The sequence below is a fragment of the Peromyscus eremicus genome, unplaced genomic scaffold (assembly GCF_949786415.1).
Source record: "Peromyscus eremicus unplaced genomic scaffold, PerEre_H2_v1 PerEre#2#chrX_unloc_3, whole genome shotgun sequence".
NCBI classification, from domain to species: domain Eukaryota; kingdom Metazoa; phylum Chordata; class Mammalia; order Rodentia; family Cricetidae; genus Peromyscus; species Peromyscus eremicus.
This window is the reverse complement of record NW_026734290.1, coordinates 910,408-929,725: the sequence shown is the minus strand read 5'-3', so window position 1 is coordinate 929,725 and position 19,318 is coordinate 910,408. Positions and strand designations below refer to the sequence as shown.

General features: G+C 40.5%; 1 long non-coding RNA gene across 1 annotated transcript in view; it reads right to left on the bottom strand.

Moving 5' to 3' along the window:
• Positions 1-1,638: 1,638 nt before the first annotated feature.
• Positions 1,639-19,318, bottom strand: part of LOC131901134 (uncharacterized) — a 99,657-nt gene continuing 81,977 nt past the window's right edge. The window contains exon 3 of the long non-coding RNA XR_009376383.1: positions 1,639-1,705. This is a non-coding gene — a long non-coding RNA (uncharacterized LOC131901134). The remainder of the gene's footprint in view (positions 1,706-19,318) is intronic.

Sequence of the window (19,318 nt, the reverse complement as noted above, 5' to 3'; positions counted from 1 at the left end):
GGGGAATGGTGATCTTATTAATATCATTCCCTCTACCAGAGAATGGTGTTCTCTTTTTGAAAGTCAGTAGAGCCATGTGTTTTTTCAATTCTATTTATTTTTTTTAAAAAGAGAAATTTTGTTTCACTGTTAAGATTTAGTTTTGTTTAAATGCATCACTGCTTTAATCTCTTATTTGTTTCTATTCCACATTGTATTCAGATCATTAAGAATTTCTTTCCATTTTTCTCAAGTGAGTTGATTATTTACTTCTGTTTAGAGCAATGTCTCCTGTTGCTTAGGCTTGCCTCACACTATGCAGTTGAGAGTTGCTTTGAACACCTAATTCTTCTTCTGCTGCCCAGTAGGGGAAAGAAAGTTCTGCAAACTGCTACAAGACTGGACCTAAACTGGTCATTGTGAAGAAAATACAGAATGGTAAGTGAGTGTCCTCCAACTTCTCTTGATTTTATTGCAAACTTAGAAATGAAGAGGGACCTGTGTAAGAATTGAGTTCACTGACCAAATATAAGGCAGGTGTTCTCCCATTTCAGAAGTGGATTAGCAAGAAAGAACATAAAAGCTCTCTGCCTTTGACTGTAGTTCACATTAGAAATAAGTAGTGAGGTAATCAATTTTATGTATTTTAGATGATTATTAATTGTTCTGACTGGCCATTTGCATCCACACATCAGGGAACCAAGAATCTGGATAAAGAACTGAACTTATCACAAAACCAAACTACAGTAGTTACACTAGTTTGATCCAAATAGAACTGGATAATATGGTGTAACACTGCCTAAAAGAATTATTATTTTATGGGTTTAAGATGAACAACCTGAGAGAAAATGTGTGACTAATACTTGGTGTGTTCTAACACAAACCCCTAGTCTCTGAAGCACATGGCCATGTAGCCTGCTTCAATTTTTTTTTTTTTTTTTTGGTTTTTGGAGACAGGGTTTCTCTGTGTAGCTTTGCGCCTTTCCTAGGACTCACTTGGTAGCCCAGGCTGGCCTCGAACTCACAGAGATCCACCTGGCTCTGGGATTAAAGGCGAGCGCCATCACTGCCCGGCCTGTTTCAATTTTTAAAAATAATTTTTGGGGATTATATTACATCATTTGCATTGTTGCTATTCTACTTCTAAGCCTTTCCATAGACACTTCAATGTTTTTTTTTTTAATTCATGGTCTCCTTTTCTTTTAACAGCACTTACTGTTTAATGTGACATAAGTTTGGCTGCAGGATTTCTCAGGTATGAAGGAAATGGTAGGCTGCACTGGCCAGTGACTGTGTAATGGAATACACACCTCTTGGAAGAGGAACAGAAAGTGCTCCGAGAGACTGGAATAGTTTCCACTAAAATATATATGTCCCAGACTAGAGCCCTGTCTCTCCCTAGGGTAGAATCCAGAGCTGTGAAGCCCTGTGCTGCCTTAGTCATTTGACCTCTGCTCATCTAGTAAAGGAGCTGCTACTGTCCTGAGACCCTGTTGGAGACAAGCTGTTGAGCAACTTGGGCAAGCCTAGCAATCAGGAGCACCAGTGGAAGGTAGTTTATGAGTTTTTTCAAGGGTTCTCCTCTAATTAAGATATAGGGAACCATGAGGTAGACTATAAACCATGCCATGGTGAGTGGGGGTGCATTGCCTTCCATGGAGGAGGAGCAGTATGGCTGAGCTGTCAGATCTGCTGGGAGTTCAATGGATCATGTGACAGACTGCTTCTGATGGAGAAGCAAAGAAAGAAAAGAACTGTCACCATGAGGCAGTCTCAAAAAAATGGAATGTTGGCTGAATGAGAGCTTTCCTAGCATGTGTGCATCCTATATTCAAATTTATCATGAAAAGGTACAAACAAAAATTTTGGCTAGTGATATGCTTCAGTATGTGGGTAAAGGTGCTTGGCCCCCAATCCTGGATCTGCAGGGCCAGTGTGGTGGAGGGTGAGAACCAATTTCCGTAAGTTGTCCTCTGACAGCTCTTAAACTCTGTCCCTAATAAAGTAAAAATGTCATGTGTTACAATGTCACCACATAACTCAATATTTGCACAATCAATGCTAATCAAAATGTTTCAGCCAGGTGATGGTGGCACATGCCTTTAATTCCAGCTCAGGAGACAGAGACAGACAGATCTCTGAGTTTGCGGCCTGGTCTACTGTCCAAGTTCCAGGACAGTCAGGGATACTTACAGCTACTCTGTCTTAAAAAAAAAAACAAAAAACAAAAATTAAATAAATAAAAATAAATGTTTCCAAAGCATATCCTTAATAATTTCAGAGTGAAAATGCCATGTTTTGTAACCAGATAACTCCCTTAAATGTCATGCATGAAGCCTTGTAGGGAAATCGGAGAATAGCCACATGGTAAGGCAGGCCATGGTGTTCAGGGCCTTGATGACCCTCAACATCAGCACACCTTTGACACCAACTCATGATTCCACAAAGTCACTTTGAGCCGTCGACTCATGATTCCACAAAGTCACTTTGAGCCGTCACTCGGCAACCCTGAGGACCTGAGTCTGAATCCTCAGCACCTACATAAACACAAATCCTGGAATGTCATGAAAGCCTCTAAGCCCAGCAAGGGATGAAGGACATAAAAGTATCCTGAGAGCATGTAGCTCAGTGAAACCCTGTCACAAAATGAAGATACATGTTATTTCTCTCTGGTATCCATGTCTGCACATATGGTTGTACAATCTCATATGGTCACACCTGTCACACACACACACACACACACACACACACACACACACACATGACAAGCAATGGGTAGAGGGCAATTCCCACAATGCACTGATGTGGCGATTGAAATTAGAGGAGAAACTGGAGCATCTGACCAAGAGGACTGGCACAGTGTGCCTGAGAGAAATGGGAAATGGTGTGGCAGTTTGAATAACAACTGGGTTGGTTGTTATCCTTAAACTTCAGTTGGGCAACCAAGAAGTATTTGAAAGGCCTATGGAGTCAAAAAGGATCTGGAGATTGGCTTATAGACTAAAGAATCAGAAGACAACCTGGTGGCAGGAAAATCCTTAAAAACGGTGGGTGGATTTCTGTCTCACTTTTCCTGCATCAGATTCTCACCTATATGACCATGACAAGCTCTTCATACATTATTCCAACCACCCAGCTACTTCTAGCAACTATAGCAGCAACACTGTGACCTTCACATCTCTGGGTTTCATCATCAGCCTTGATTGACTCCTTGTCCAGCTAGATCCAGGGACAGGGGTTTCCAGGGAGTAGTTCCAGGGCTGCAAATGATCAGGCCAGGTGACACTCCATGATCACTTCCTTCAGCTCCACAGATATTTGAGATAGGCTAGAGAAGACCAGTGTTGGAGCACAAGGACTGTGAACTTTTGCAGCCCTGCATTCCTACTTCCCTGGGCCAAGCCCACAAATCACCTACTAAACACACCCTCTCCCTAAAGCAAACTCAACAGAAATTCCTCCAGTCCTCTCCTCACAAGCACTGCAATCTCCAGATGCATCCCCCAGGCAAGTCCCTCACAGACACACCCAAAAAATGTGCTCACAGACATTCCTCCTCCCTGGAAATAACCTTCCAGACACTATTTTTTGCCTGACTCAGAGGATATGGAAATCCTGAGGTGACATCAGTTTTTGGTAAGTAGCAGAATGGGGAGTGCTTGGCAGCTAAACTAGACAACTGCTCTAAGATCAAGGCCAGAGGAGACAGGAGAGCAGCCCATCCACTACAAACACAGGATTCTGGAAGAGGAGACCTACTCCATAGCTGCATTCATACAGGAGCTGGGAACCCAAAGCCACAGCTGACAAAGTAGACAGACCCTGAGCCCTGCAAAAAGATCTCATGTGGAAGAGAAAACTTGGCCAGTAGACATAGTAACATAGAAGGTTTGAAGGGATCTAATGAACCCTCTCCCTAGACTAAGAACTATGGGAAACTAATGACTATTGAGAGGCAGAATTGTTTTTCCCAGGGATGAGCCTCCTAGTTGGTTATCCAAAACAAAGTGGACTGTACTAAAATCATATAAATAGAAAAAATACCAAATGGACTCAGCAGCTTATATTTATTTATGTTCATAGACATATAAATATATATGCAATAGTAATATCAAAAGAGAAAACCCCTTTGAGACAGAGTGAGTGGGGGCATGTAGCAGGCTTTCATTTAGGCCACCAACCAGCTACCAAATCATGACACAAAGACCTCTTATTAGCTGTGAATGCTTCCTGGTCCCATGGATTATGGCACAAGATGTGGATTCTGCCCTATCCACCCACACAACACCGTGCACACCTGAGAAATTTCTGCTGATCAGAAACTGACTTTGTCCCCTGGAACTAAACTTTACCAAATCATACCACTATAGCTGGTTTTAGTAAAGTTAGAAGCATTCTAATGATATATTACTGAAAGATAATGCATAACACCATATTTCTATCAGTTTCTAAACTATTTGCAATATTTATAAGACAAACCTAAAAGTGGAGTGCAATGTTCAGAACTTCTAGACACCAGACTTTCAGTTTTCCAATCTGTCTTCTTGCTACACACCAAAAGTTTGGCCATGTGTGCACACTGGACAGTGATATTACAAGCATCATATCCTTCCATGCCAGGGTGGCAGGGTCTCCATATACCCAGGAAATCCGTACACAGGAAGGCTCAGAGGACAAGGACTACTGCCCAGGTAACCACATGGACCAACAAAACCACAGTCTGGATCATGGTCCATCCAAGTCACAGCAGAAATGATAGCTCAGCAGACCTTCTCTGAACATGCTACACTCACCACGGCATGGCTTGGACTTCCTTACAACTCCCTAGAGCAGAACAAGAGGAGAATCCTGGAAAGAACTTAGAAGCTCCCTCATCAGCTACATTAGCAGTTTCCCTACTGGGTGAGCAGAGTTCAAAGGACTCAGAGAGAAAAAAACCCTCTCAGGTGGGTCCTTCCACACTATGATTGGATAGGACACTAACCAGGAGATTTGGTAGTTTAGTAAAATTCTCCAATCTCCTAGAGCACTTAATGTGTTTTTCCAATGCACAGGGTCCTTTGCGTACACAGTTCTTTACATTCTTAATGTCCACTGCAACCAACCTCTTGCTTCATAGCTGAGAAATCCTGCAACCAAATAGAGGTCACATTCAAACAGTAACTGTTCTTAAACAAAAAGAAGCCATGGATTAGAACACAATGAAAGGTCTATGGGAGGGTACAAAATCAGGGAAAACATAGCGATAATATTGTAAATATAATTACAAAACATTCTGTTAAAAAGCTGAAACAGGCTTTATGGCCATGTGCTCCAGAACCAGCCATTTGTATTAGAGGACACCAAGTACTTCTCACACCATTTCTCCTGGGGTATACATCTTAAACCTGGAAAACACAGTCATGTTAGGCAGGGCCACACCATTCTATCCAGTTCTATTTCTTAGGTTCAAATGATGTAACTACTCTAATTTGGTTTCACAAAATATCAATTTTTTTATCCAGATTTTTTGATTGCCTTGTCTGTGGACCCAAGAAATGGCCAGTCAGAACATTTATTGATCTTGTAACATTGATTACCTCACTACTCATTGCTAAGGTCAACTACTATCAATCACAGCAGGAAAGTTTTCACTCTCTTTCTTGCTCATCCCTCACTCTGCTGTGACCACACCTGCTTTATAGTTGGTCAGTGAACTCAATTCATACACAAGTACCACATCATTTGTAAATTCATGATAAAATCTAGAGAAGTTGGAGGATACTCCTTCACTGGTCTATTTTTCCTTCCCACAGACAAGTCAAGGCCCAGCCTGGAAGGAGTTGCAGGATTCTCTTTCCAGCACTGGAAGGTTCAAAGTAATTTTCAATTATATAGTGTGAGGCAAGCCTGGGTTACAAGAGACAATGACCTGAACCAATGGTTTACAACCTTCCTAATGCTGTGACTCTTTAATACAGGTTCTCATGATGTAGTCATACCCCAACTATAAAATTATTATCACTGCTACTTCATAACTGTAATTTTGTTCCTGCTATGAATTATAATATAAAATCTGCACTTTCTGACAGTCTTAGGTCAGTCCTGTGATAGGGTCATTTGATCCCCCAAAGGGAGCCATGATTTCTAAGGTTGAGAAGTGATGCTATAAACTGACATAAATAAATACTCAAGCAAACACCAGTTAAGAAAAAAAATGGAGAGCCGGGCAGTGTTGGTGCACACCTTTAATCCCAGCACTCGGGAGGCAGAGGCAGGTGGATCTCTGTGAGTTCAAGGCCAGCCTGGGCTACCAAGTGAGTTCCAGGAGAGGCACAAAGCTGCACAGAGAAACCCTGTCTCAAAAAACCAAAAAAAGAAAAAGAAAAAAAATGGAGTAAAATTCTTAAACTGCGAAAAATAAAAAAAATTATCAGTAGTGCATTAAAAAAATGAATATTAAAAAGGAAACCAATAATTGATGTTTTAAAGTGACAAAAACAATTGAAAGCATATGTAGCTATACTGACTTTGAATCAGATTAGGCACCTCCATGGTAGAGTGAATACCGTTAATAAAAGACTGTATGACTTTGTCCCACATAAAATGATAGCCACTGAGTGTTGTAAGCTAACACATGGAGTTACAGCCAGTGGCCTGTATCTCAAACCTCTCATCTGACTTCACTGTATCTATAAGGATTGCAAATATCTCCATAGGAGAATTCACTATTTGGAAACTGAATGCTTAGTAGTTCAAGCTATCCTCCATAAACTGTACACCACACAATAGTGTCAGTCTTCACTCACATAGGAGGAATTAATACATGCAGAAAAATTACAGAGAAAGTCACTCACCATGCCCCATCAGTCCTTCTTTGTAATGGAGACCCCTGCAGCTCACTGCACTCAACTTCAGTCTGTGATCAAGCTATTGCCTAGTCTAATGCCACCTGCAGTGTATGCAGTGGCCCATGCCCCTGTATGCAGGACCCAGCCCTGTCTGCATGTCAATTCCACTCTTCCTCCCCTTCTGGTCTGAAAGAAGAAGCCATTTTCCACACACATTTCCTTTCCCTGTTGTGCAATGGACAGTCTACTATGTGACTCAAAGTGGTAATTTTAGAACTCTGTGGAGGTGCAGACATGTAATACAGAATTTAGGGTGATTAGTTGGGGATAATAAAGGCAATGCTTTGTGGGGATACAGACAGGGTTCAAGTCCACCTCAACCAATGTAGGAGATCTTGACTTAAAACTGTTTTTCAAAAAGACTGGAGACTCCCTGTTCAAGAATTAATAAACCTCAATGGCATACCAGGACTTAATGTTAGTTGTGACCCTGTAACGGTCTCTTAAGCAGCATGTTAGAGGCCAGGATTTTAGTGGAAGGATGGGCCTTTCTACTGGTTGTAAATCAAGGTTGTCTCAATTGTTACGGAATGTAGCTTGTTAATCCTGGGGAACAAAGTTTTACATCTTATTATAGTAATTTCCAACCAGAATGGTTAGCATACTACTTATCTTTGGGGTATTTGGGATGCAGCCCTCTCTTACCTAAATTCTACTTTGTGAACTAATGTCTCCTAGAACTGGAAAGACCATGTACCATTAATTCTACTACCATCAATTCTACTCTTCTAAATCACAGTTTAGCAATGGAGTGCATCTTTACAGAGGAAATACTGTTTACAAGCTCCTAAAATTAATTCCAGTTAGATTTTAAATCTTAATGTTAAATGTTCAAAGTGTAGAACTTCTGGAAGGTAAGGGAGGCACCAGGCCTCTTTGAGTTTGGAAATCTCTGTTCCAGAGAAACAACACACACATGGAGACGGAATTTCACAGTGATGTCAACAAGGACATTTCAAAGCACAGTCCTGCTCCCAATGTCTGCACAGGTGCAGCCAACAGAGTGAAGTTATTCGGAGGCTGCCAGTGGGCCCCAACAATTGCCGAGATTATGAGGGACCACATACTGGAGCATGCAGGATGAACAGGACCATGGTGGACAATACAGGACAAGGAAAGAACAAGCAGAACTCTGCTCCTGACCACTTCCTCCCACCCACCAAGGGAAGAAGCGGACACACTGACTCCCATGACTCAACTGAGCACTCCTCCCAGTCTGGGGACAGCAGCCCCGCACTCACCATATTGTAGTTTTCCAGCTGCGCCATGCTCTCTTCTCAGCTTGCAGCAACAACAGCAGCAACACTCACAGCATAGCACACAAAATGACAGGGACAGATTTTCGTCTTAGCCAATTCTGAAGCAGGAGGCCGGAAAGACCCTGTAGAACTTCTGACTGTCAGGTCACCTGGAGTGCCTGATTGGCTCCTGAGGCCTGAGTGACAGGAGAAGCTCCCATAGGGTTACACTGGACTTAAAGACACAGCACAATGATTCTTGACCCTGCCTTTCACCCCAGACCCAGACCTTTTCTGAACCAGCACAAATTTGCAATTCAATAGCACTTGCCCCTGATTCTAGTAGCAGACAATGTGATCTTCCTGCTCTCCATAGGCACTCCCCTTCTTCCTCCTGGACACAATGTGGCTAACTAGCTTGTACAGCCCACTATACTATGTGGGGTGGAGATTCCCTGTCACACAGGTGAAAGAATACCCAGAATATTAACAACTAAAAGAGGTTTAAGAGACAAAGTGAAGCCGGGTGGTGGTGGCGCACGCCTTTAATCCCAGCACTCAGGAGGCAGAGGCAGGTGGATCTCTGTGTGTTTGAGACCAGCCTGGGCTACCAAGTGAGTTCTAGGAGAGGCTCAAAGCTACACAGAGAAACCCTGTCTCAAAAAAAAGAGAGAGAGAGAGAGAGAGAGAGAGAGAGAGAGAGAGAGAGAGAGAGAGAGAGAGAGAGAGAGAGAGAGAGAGAAAGTGAAATGTTTTTTTTAGGTAGCTTCACAGGGAGGTCAAGTGAATTCAATGTACTTTTTACCTGCTTGTCACAGGGACTTCAGACAATAAGGACAAAAAGCCGGAACTAGATTACTAACAGGATAAATAGGTCTTTCACCATCAGAAAGCTGGATCATGGCTCTATTGCTTAAGAAGATTTATTCCTGAAATTCAGGGCAAAGTGTTGGAAAATTATATAACAATAAAGAGTAGTTTCATGCAAAGTTGAATACTTAGAGGATAATGGACCTAGGAAGAATGCTTTTATGTCCACCATTGTTAGCCAGCACATCTTCCTCAGTGGGGAGATGAAAAAAAAAATCTGTATTATTGGATCTCTCCATGTATGTAGAAAGTTGATATTTTAGAATGTTTTACAAGCTGTGGTCCAGGTAGTCCAACAATGGCTGCCTACCAATAGAAATTTGAAGAAGCCAGTAGTTGTTCATTCCATGAGGCTGCATATCTTATCTGGTCTCCAGTATACACAAAAATACCAAGGAAGAAGGATTTAATGCTGGAAAAGTAATTTACTTGGTAGCCAGTGCTAGGGCAAAGAAGCAAAGAGAGAGAGCTTCCTCCTTCAAGATGCTTCATATATGCAGGCTGCCACCAGAGATGCAATCCAGATTAAAGGTGGATCTTAAACTTCATTTGATTTTTACTTTTTTTGGTTTTTTTGAGACAGGGTTTATCGGTGTAGCCTGGGAACTCTTTCTGTAGGCCAGGCCAGCCTCAAACTTGGGTAAATCCAACTGTTTCTACCTCCTGAGTGCTTTGGTTAAAGAGTACATAGACACCAAGCAGCTGAACGTGGATTTCACCTCAAATGATCCAGATGAAAGATGGATCTTTTTTCAAAACATTTAAAAAAATCCATCACAGGTATACCCAACTCTTAGGGTTTTAGTTAATTCCACAAGGAATAGGTGTGACTACCAAGAATAGCCCTCACAACAGCCAAGAAAGAAGAAATGAGAAAAGTTCTTACCTGCAGGAGGCAGGGAAAGCATGCTTTTCCTAAACAAAGGAAGTATGTGGATTTTACTTAGGAAAGCTGGACATATTCACATAGAATTCTCCCTATTCCTAAGCAGGCAAGTAAACAAATCCATTTCTGAACATGATAACAATGTAAAAGCAGAGACATGTAGGGGTATTCTTACTCCCATGTCATGCAGAAATGTATGTAAATTGTAAAAATGATTGGAAAAACTTGTCTCTGGCATGCTGAAAATCAATAAATCACACGGTAAAATAAATATTGCTTTGAAGCTTATGCAACCTGTCAATCTTGATGTTCAATCTAGAAGATAACTGTACCAATGCTATTCCCACCAATAGTAAAGATAGAGAACACAAATAAAGGAAACTTCAAGAAAAAGACACTTAAAAGCACTGTACACTCTGCTGTTAGATGAATGGTTATGATGAATTATATTAACCTCAGAACGAAGCTGCTTTTGCCTCTGAGCAGGCTGGATCAGTGGAAGGCCACAGCTCCTTCCATGCAAGACCTTAGGGAAGTCATTTAACTAGCCCTGGCTGCTGCCTGTCTCAGGGCTGTGACATCCCTGTAGAAAATTCCATTGTTCACTTTTTGTAACTTTTAAAAAAATGAAATTTTATGAGTATTGTCCATGCATGTGTCAGTGCACAGTACTTAGAGAGGTCAGAAGTAGGCAGCAGATGCCTGGGACTAGAGTTACAGCAAATTGTTAGCTACCATGTAGGTTCTAGGAATGGAACCTGAGTCCTCTGTAATGACAGCTAGTGCTCTTAATTACTGAGCCATGTCTCTAGCCCCTCTTTTTATTTAGAATTTATTTTCATAAATTGTTTCTCAGAAAATTGGCAGTCAAAACCCTCAGGATCCAGCTATACCACTCTTGGGAATATACCCAAGGAATGCTCAATCTTGCCACAAGGACAAATGGTCAACTATGCTCATAACAGTATTATTTATAATAGCCAGAACCTAGAAACAACCTAGATGACCGTCAACTGAAGAAAATATGGCACATATACACAATGGAGAACTACTCAGTAGTAAAAAAAAATATCATTAAATTAGCAGGCAAATAGATGGAACTAGCAACTATCATCCTGAGTGAGGTAACCCAGACTCAGAAGGATAAACATGGTATGTACTTACTCATAAGTGGATACTAGATGTAAAGCAAAGGATAACCAGAGTGCAACCCATAGTTCCTGGGAGGCTAGCTAACAAGGAGGACCCAAAGAGGGACATATAGATAGCCCAACAAAGGAAAAATAGATGAGATCTACATGAGCAAACTGGGAGTAAGGGGCATGGGTGGAGGGCAAAGAATGGGAGATGAGGATATAGGGAAAGAGGAGGTTTGAACTGGAAAGGGACAGAGTGGGAGAGCAAAGAAAGAGATACCATGATAAAAGAAGACATCATGGGAATAGGAAAAAACAGGGTGCTAGGAAAGTTCTCAGGTACCCACAAGGATAACTTCACCTTAGAATACTAGCAATAATGAAGAGGGTGCCTGAACTGGCCTATTCCAGTGTTCAGATGACTCAATACCCAAAATGTAATCATAGAGCCCTCATCAAAAGACTGATGGAAGCAGATACAGAGATCCATGGCAGGGTGCCAGGATGATCTCTGGGAATTCAATCAATGAGAGAGAGGAAGGATTCTGTGGGCAGGGGACATTAAGGTCATGATGAGAAAAGACATAGAGATGACCAACGACACTATTGGAAACCCATGAACTTAGTACCAATAACTGTGGAGCTCCCATAGGACTGGACTGGACCCTCTGGATATGAGAGACAGTTGTTTAGTTTAAACCATTTGTGGGACCCACAGGCAGGGAAATTGCATTCCATCCCTGGTACATGGGTGGGCTTTTTGGAGCTCAGTGCCTAGGGTGTGACACCTTTGCAGTCTTGGTGCAGTGAGGAGGGCCTTGGACCTGCCTCAGCTGAGTGGGGCCAGGATCTACTGACTCCCCATGGGAGATGTTGACTTGGAGGAGGTGGGAATACAGGGTATGTTGGGGAGGAATGCTAGGGAGCAGGAAAAGGGAGGGTCTGTAGCTGGTATGTGAAATGAATAGAAACTTTCTTAGTAATAAAAAAGAAGAAATTTGTTAATTAATAACATAACATTCCTTTTCCCTTTTATCTTTTCCATCACTCCCTTCCAAAATCCCTTCTGAATTCTTCCTTTTTAAATGTGAGTGAACAAGTATGCTGAAATACATGAATACAATCTGCTGCATTCATTTTTGTTAGTTGTACATATATGGATGTTTGGCTGACCATGTTGTATTGGCCAAATAATTAGGGATCTCATCCTCGCCCTATTCTCACAAATATAGGATAATTCTACTTTGTAATCCACATCAAGTATTTAACCCTGACTAGGCTGCCTTGTACTTGAAATATAAAGAAGAATATAAAACTTATGGTAGAAAATGCCTTATCATTTAAGAGCATCAAAGTTTCCTTCATAGCACCCAGGTTCGATTCCCAGTACATATAGAAGCTTACTACTGTCTGTAACTCTAGCATCAGGGGCTCTGTCACTATCTCATGGTCTTGCTGGCCACCATAAGAAGAAGACACTTAGACCATTACAACTATTTTTCAAGCCGTGTGTGGTAGTACATTATTTTAGTACCAGCCATCTGCACACAGAGGCAGAAAGATCTCTCTGAGGTTCACAGCCTGTGTTACATAGTCTACAAATGCACACATGTCACACACACACACACACTCACACACATATACACAGTAAAAGAACAAAACTAAAAAAAAAACAAGAACAGGAAAATTGGAAAATTGGAACAATACAATACCTATTAAAATCAATTCAAGTGTCTGCCACTGGTGTCCATAGAACCATTTTCAAAAATAATTATGACCACACATACAATTACAGGCCATCAATCCTAGCCACTGAGAGAAACTGAATACTTGGTAGGCCACCATCATACTATGCTACCTGAACTGCCCATGATGAGCTGGGTGTTATCAGACCAAGCAAGTCATGAAGTAAGACACACTGCAGCAATCTCTTATCAAATGGAAGTGGTATATAAGTGATTGGGCCCAAGCAGGTCCTGATGGAACAAGCAAGCTCCATGAAGAAGTTGCCAAAATGCCTACGGTTTCTGTTGTGGATATTGCTCTGTATGTTGTGACTATGTTGCTCTGACTGGTTAATAAATAAAGTGCTGATTGTCTAGTAGCCAGGCAGGAAGTCTACACAGGACAAAAAAAGATAAGAATTCTGGAAACAGGAAGGCTGAGTCAGGAGTTGCCAAAAGCTGTCGCCATTAAAAGCAAGATGTAAAGGTACTGATAAGATATGAGCTGTGTGGCAAGGTATAGATTTAAAGAAATGGGTTAATTTAAGATATAAGATCTAGAGCCCGGCGGCGGTGGTGGTGCACACCTTTAATCCCAGCACTCAGGAGGCAGAGCCAGGTGGATCTCTGTGAGTTCAAGGCCAGCCTGGGCTACCAAGTGAGTTCCAGGAGAGGTGCAAAGCTACACGGAGAAACCCTGTCTCAAAAAACCAAAAAAAAAAAAAAGATGTAAGATCTAGTTAGCAAGAAGCTTGAGCCATTAGGCCATACAGTTCTAATTAATATAAGCCTCTGTGTGTTTATTTGGTTCTGAGCAGCTGTGGGACCAGAGAAAAATCCAGTTACAGGTTTTTACTCCTGTTACAAGGCCTTGTGCTGCCAAGCATACACCTACAGTCTCACAGGGTATTCCCTATGACTGGCTGAAGTAAAAGAAGACTAGGGTCAGTTGATTGTCCTGTGTGGGGTGTTTACCCAACCACCCCCACAGTTCCCCAGAGTTTTCTTGAGTGCGAGCAGCAGGAAATATTAGATAGAAGGATTTATTGCGGAGAATATCGCGGAGATAAACAGATAGAAAATAAAGGATAGCCTCCAGAGGGCCTGGAACCTATTCCAATGGGCCCCGACTGCCTCTGCCCCAGGGTTTTTATAGAGATGCCAAGGGGTGGAGCAAAAGACCTCCTCCCCCAGCACAGCCAAGTGCAGACCATCTCAGACACCTGCACTCAGGCCCGTGGTCTTATCATCCTCTATGTGGACCTGCTGGGTAAAGCCATGAGGAACCCGAGAACGGGCTACCACAGGTCCCCCTTTTTTAATACATAAAAAAATAACTATTAATGGCTTACAGCAATCTCCATAGCTGTTATACCTCCCAATATGGGAGTAGAGGATGGTAAAGATGGCATTTCTCTTTTGAATTAGGTCCAAGGTGACTACAGCAGTCTAAGCTGCCTCAAGCCCTTTCTAAGCCAAAAACTCTTAAGGCGACTACAAACTTAAAGAATCCCTTAGCTTCATCATTACCATTAACAGATTAACATAAACATTGCTATACATAGCCACAATTCTCTCAGTCTTACAACTCAAAGCAAACTCTTAACAGAACCATTTGAATTAGCATATATGGTGCTAAATATAGTTAACAATTTTCTCCGTCTTACAACTTTAACTCAATCATTTAAATTTTCTTGCTAACAAAACATAGGAAAAACTTCTATGTATTCATATCAAACTTAAATATTCCTTAACTCCACAAAACCAGGGTGCATTAATATCAATAGGGTAAATATAATTTCTGCAAACATAATTCAACCTCATAACTCCTCCTTTTCTTTATAATTTTTTAAACAAAATCTAAAACCTAGTTAGAAGAACCCAAACTCATACAATTCCTACAAACCCATATTGAAATACAATCTTCTTAATCTAACCATTAACACTTTGAAAACTTAGCAAAGCATCCAAAAGCAGTTTCTTAATAAAACTCTTTACACTTTAAAAGTAGTCTCTTAATATACCCCATTTGCATTTCTTACTAACAAAAACATGACATTAATCCCTCAAACAACTTTTGAAATTAGACTAAGGAATATTAGCTCTTCCCCCTTTCTTTATAATTTAAGCAAAATCTCAAGCCTAGTTAGAAAACCCAAACTTTTCAATTTAAACAGTTCCGTTTGTAACACAAAACCAGTTCTGTATGTAATTCCATTTTTACATAAACAGTTCCACAAAACAATTGCATTTTTAACACAGAATACATGAATCATGTATATGCATACACATCTTGACTCTAGGTAGAAATAATAAATTTCTTCATTTAAACAGTTCCATTTTTAACCCAATTCCAGAAAACAGTTCCTAGGTCATTACTATAAGTAAACTCAAAATTGTCCCATTGCAATGAAATCTCTACTATTCATTTCATTTCTTAAGTCCCAAAATTCAAATGATAAATTCTGGTACGAGCCTTCCAAATATGAAGAAATCCATAACCAAAATCTATTTGTAGTTTTATCTCATTTTAAGTTCAAAAAGTTCAAACAAATAAATTCTGGTATTAGGCTTTCACTTCAAAATATGAAGAGACATTTTTCAACCAAAACTTTTTGCAGTTAACAATTTTTGTTCAAACAAGCGTCTCTGAACTTACTCTTTTTTAGGTACAGTAAGTAGTATTCTAAACCGCACCATTTTTTATGTTAGCTCAGGTTTTTCTGTGTTGCGTCCATTTACCACGGATTTCAGCTGCCGATGCCTTGTGCTGGTTCTGGCATCTGCCATTCTTAGCTTCTTAGCGGCTTCTGGAGCTTTTGAAACCATTCAGACTACCTACTTTGCAGTCTGCTGGGACACTAACCTCCTGTGTCTCGGGTTCTTTCACCATATACATTAGGAATAGATTCATACTTAACATTTACACTTTTTTACAGACTCATATATAACATTAACATCTACTTATTTATACTCTTTAAGGGAACTATAGAACTACTTTAGCAAATATATTTCTTATTACTTCTTATATGCTTATCATATTTCTTATTTAAACTTACATTTACAACTAGTATCTTCACTTCTTACAAGCTTATTACTGCATGTCTTAAGACTACCTTAGATATTTCTTGCAAGCTTATATTCTTAAAATGAACTCTATAGATCTATTTTACAAACTTATATAGGGCTACCATTAGCATATATTTAACTTAGCAAACACCCAAAGATTTCTTAACACAGATCTAACAAGACAGAATTTTTACAAACTCACATATCTTATTTTCATCTTTTTCTATTTCTTACTCTTAATTATTATTACTATCTCTATTAGAAAGATTTTCTTAACTAGACAGGAAGTACATACATCATTGTTAAAGTTTAGAGTTTATAGTCATCTTTGCTATAAAGCACTGGGATTTAGTGAGTGTTGTTGTTATAGAATTGTGATAGTTGTTGCTAGGGGACTATAACCTTCCCAAGATGATGCCACACTCCAAAGTTGCCAGTTCTCTCAGCCGTTCCGGTCCAGCAGAGATGCACTGTTATCGGTAGATGGTTTTTAACTAGAGGCTGTCCCTTCACCTAAATTCATAATAGTCCCCCCTAAATGCTTCAATTCAGACAAACGTTTCTATTACAGCAGTACTCTTGGTTTGTTCTACCGAAAAACTTCACTTCACGTTGAGGGTGAAATTACCATATTTAGCTGCTGTAAGGTCTTTGCCAAATACCGCACAGCTATAAGGTGATATAAAGTATTTTTCCAAAGGAGCTAGTAAAGCCAAAAGCAGCACAGCTCCGAACTCTGTTTCCTCACTGCCTGCATCAACCAGCTATTCTAACCTGAGAACAAGGCTTCTTTTGCCTACAAGTAAGCTGGCTCAGAAGACCACAAATGCTTCTATGAAGGACCAGAACAAGTTCATTTTAACTAAGCCCTGACTGCTAAACAACTCAAGTCTGTGACATTACTGTACAGAATATCATTTTTCTTTTGGTTTTTCTGTAGCTCCAGTGGCCCTCCTGGAACTCAGTCTGTAGACCAGGTTGCCTTGAACTCAGATATTCATCTGCCTTTGCCTCTTGGGTGCTGGGATTAAGGGCAAGCACTACCAGAACCTGGCTTTTAAGAATTACATTTTTTATGTTTTTTAGTTTTTCAAAACAAGTTTCTCTTTGTAGCCCTGGCTGTCCTAGAACTCACTCTGTAGACCATGCTGGCCTTGATCTCACAGTGCTCTGCCTTCCTCTGCCTTCCAATTTCTGGGATTAAATGTGTGCATCACCACCTTCCAACAAGAATTTCATTTTTTAAACTTTATTTTAAGTATATGGGTATTTACCTGTCTGTGTCTGTGTGCTCTACCTGCCGAGACCAGAAGATGGAATCAGAGCCCTTGCAACTGGAGTTATGAGCAACCATGGTTTCCAGCATATGGAGGTAGCTCACTCCCACAGAGGAGTGATTATTGAGTACAATTCATGCCAGCTTGTCCTCAGGCACACCTCAAGCATTGCTCTGGCATTTGAACCTTGGGCTTTCACACCCAAAGGTCCATCCTTAAAAATTCTTCAAAATGCCACAGCTCTTGGTAGATGCGTGATTGCCTTAGCCTTAGACAGACTTCAGTTCAAGCCTCAGGATCTCCTCATAACCTGGAGTCTTCTAGAGTCACCACCATTCAGAGCTCCAAACTGAATGTTTTGCAGGCATCAGGGAAGCAGAAATTGATTCCATTCTAACAAGTGAGACTTTATGCCTGCAAGTTCCTTTTCTCTCCTTACAGGAGGAATAAACTCAAGAAGGGGAACACCTGACATGTGAGTTTCTGTGCTCCAATTGCTGCCTATTTACCACATTGTAGATAATCTCACTCTTGTGGCTTGGATTAAATGGTCAACCATCTTTCAAAGACTTTTAGTGTCAGTTCCTCTCCTCTTTGTATTCTTTGTATTTTCCACTCATTTTGTGGAGATTTGGGTTTAGAAAACTCTTGGATCAGTTCTCCCACTGCCCCTGCAGTTCAAGGGGTGGCACCTAAGGCAGTGCAGCACCATGACAGGTTCAACATCACACGTTCCTCCTACCCAGTGACACCACAATCATTGCCCAAGAGAAGGAGTGGTGAAGTCAGAGCCCAAGTCATGCTCGGTGAGACTGTTATCCAAGCCTGCCTCTGTCAAGGTGGATGCAACACTGGAAAAGGCCATGGGAAAGGATAAATGATCACACAGAAGAGTGCAAAAGAAAGGGAAGAGGAAAATAAAGGCAACAGGCTAAAGTGGCTGACCAACAATTACAGATCTGCCAGCAGAAAATGAAGACACTGAAAAACAGAGTCAAGTCTCTGAAGTAAAAGAGAAAAAAGCCAAGTCCGACTAACCATCCATCATGTCTGTTGGTATCCCAGCCTCGCTACTTGTACAATCCAGAGGAAAGTTTTAACCAACTATTTGAAAATGTGAGGTTTTTAGTAGCTCTATAAACATTTTTAAATGATGGGTAAAAATCCTATTTCATTCTATATTTTAAGTGTAAATGATTTTTTAAGAGGTTAAATCACTTGAGAGTTTTTATTTTTTTAAAACAACCAGAAAATAGCAGGATACTGAATGAGAAGAGGTTGTGAGTGTCTCAGGGGTCAGCATAACATTCAGTACAGGGGGCTAGTTTTATATCCTACAACACAAAGCATTCTAAATCGTAATTTGTAGTCTCTTGGTCATCCATTTCTATCCAGAATATTCTTAGTTATATCTGGTCTCATATTTCTAGTAGAAATATTTCCAAAAAACAACTCCTTGGGCCTTGCCTTGTCAGAACTGTCTCTGGTTAAGCAGTCCATTTTCCTAACATTTGTGATAATGTGCTGTAAAAAATGGAAATTTTGAAGATGAACTGTATGTGACATAAAACTGTGAGTCAATGGAATTGATAATTGCAAGCATTTGATTGTTATGTGAGGGCTTAGGGAAAACTTGCCTAGTTTAGCATGGATCATCACTGGAATAAGTTCAAAGAGAAACAACACATGGGTCTTTTGGATACATGAACACAATGTATGACTCTTAGAGTTTGGGTACATGTTTCAAAAATCGAAATGACTGTGTACTCTGCTCCTCAACCAATAATTTCTCATTTGGGGAAGAGTAAAAACAAATTTTTAGAGCACCAAGTGTGAAGTAGTTTCGGGTTCTATCAATCTTATATTTCTTCTGGGTAACCTGGACTGAGGTAAGGATGAACTTAATTCAGCCATCCACACCTTACTACTATGAATGACATGTTCATAGGCTTGAATGTAAGTCTCAGCACTGAGAACACTATTTTTTTATATACAAGACCTGACTCTCATTCCCTGCACTCACAAGACAGCTCACAACTGAATGTGCCTCCAGTCACAGAGGATCAGACATCATATTCTGGTTACCATTGTTATCTAGCATGAACATAGTATAATAATTTGCAAAACTTACACACTTAAATTAAATTCCATTCTTTTCTAAGATAACAGACACATGAATAAAGCCTTTTTTTACAATATGGAATCACATACATATCTGTCTTTTTACCATTTGTATATCTGGTTTCCTA